The sequence below is a fragment of the Prunus dulcis genome, chromosome 3, assembly GCF_902201215.1.
Source record: "Prunus dulcis chromosome 3, ALMONDv2, whole genome shotgun sequence".
Classification (NCBI taxonomy): Eukaryota; Viridiplantae; Streptophyta; class Magnoliopsida; order Rosales; family Rosaceae; genus Prunus; species Prunus dulcis.
Window position 1 is genome coordinate 12,978,087 of NC_047652.1, and position 1,983 is coordinate 12,980,069.

Consider the following 1,983-nt stretch of genomic DNA (forward strand, 5'->3'; position numbering starts at 1 on the left):
ACCTTCCTCCTGCCTGAAGATATTACACAATTTGCAGGCATGGAAGAAATAGGAGCTACTGTGGTTGCTGTATATATGAGGTTTGTCATTCTAAAATAATTCGTCGTTGGTTTATTTATTGCGTCGTCTTAACTAACTAACCACGTCGTTAGTATGTACCGTCGTGATAAATATATTATAACGTCCTTTTCTATTTCAGTACGTCGTGTGAAATTTTATAATACGTCGTTTTGTTATACATAACCGTCGTGTGTTTTTTGTGCTGACTTGTTTATATTATTTTATATATTTAGGTACTTACATGATGTTTTGAAACAAGCAAATATGTGCAGCATGGTTGGCTTTATCGACCATGCTACAGTTAGTGCCAACTCTGGGACAATAGCTGACAGATCACGATTGGTAGCATCTCGACTTCAGAAGACTGATGGTGAACAGATTTTCATGATGCCTTACAATCTAGGGTTAGTCTCCTTAACAGGATTTTGTTTTTATGATTTTCAATAAATGACAGCGTATAAACTAACCACGTCGGTGTTTTATTTTATTGAGTCGTTTGAAACTACTAAACACGTCGGTAGTTATTTATCGTCGTGATAAATATATAATGTCGTCGATTGCTACTTTATTTCGTCGTGTGAAATATTATAATACGTCGTTTTTTGTAAATAACCGTCGTTTTTATATTAATTTTGTGCAGCCGTCATTGGATCTTGCTGATTGTGAGAGCAAAGAGGGAAACCGTCTATTTTCTGGATCCTCTGCCCGGAAATCGTGTGGTCGATGAAGAGGCCAAAAACATCGTGAACATTGCTATAAAAATATATAATTCTCACATAGCCAGAGCAGGCCGTAAAGCAGTAATTTGGAAAACTCTGTCAGGCACACCAAAGCAACCCAGCAGTGTCGAATGCGGGTGTTATGTGATGCGCTTCATGAGGGACATCATCATGGATCCTTCCTTGGCGTTTGAGAAGAAGGTAAGAAGAAATTACCTTCATACATTTCACGTCGTTTTTTGTATTATCAACGGCGGTCATGTAAAATTACCGTCGTTGAATAGATATACTACGTCGGTTATGAAAAATATCGTCGTCTGTGATTGAATTTCTTTTTATTTATAAACCCTAATAGTCATTGTTTATGCGGTATGCCAAGGGAAACCAGGAAGCGCCATACCCCCAAGAAGCAATTGATGAAGTCCGGAATGAATGGGCAGAGTTTGTTTGCCAAATTATTAAACAGGGGAATTATTGAACACTTGATATTTATGTATAATGTACAAATTTTGTCTATAATATATAATGTAAAAATTTGTTGAGGTTTTCTTAAATTAAAAAAAAAACAAACATACAAATTGCGTAACCGGCGTGTAATACTTTTCCAACGACCTAATAAAGTCAAAAACCGTCTTTTTTTGTTGTTTCGTTTTAAACAAATCCGACGTAAAAGGATATTTAGACGACGTTCTTTGAACAATTGAGTCGTTTATGGTTTACAACATCTTCAATTTCTTAAGGGTTCAGGGTAGTACTTTGTAACGACAGCGGTTAAGTCGTGGAATATATATTTTACGTCGGATAGTTAAATATCCGCCATGGTTTCTCATTTAAACGACGTCATTTTAACAACTTAGTCGTCTATTACAATTTACAACGTCTACAATTTATTAACACCGGCGTGGTTTGTTGTTGTGATAAGAATATTTTATTATTTTTATATCAAAATATTCAAAATAAATTTCAAATAAATCAGAAAAATGAAAAGTCAACTCCTATGAAGTCATTGATATATTTTCTTCCCCCTAAACCTTGAAAAATTCATTTTGAATAACAAAAATTTAAAATGACCATCCAAAACAAAATTGTTTTGATGAGTCATAAAATCACTTCTAGTTTTATGGTTTAGGGTTTAGAGTCTAGGGTTTAGAGATTAGGGTTGTTATTTATTGGGTTTTATTTTTAAAGTATAATTTTTGGGTAG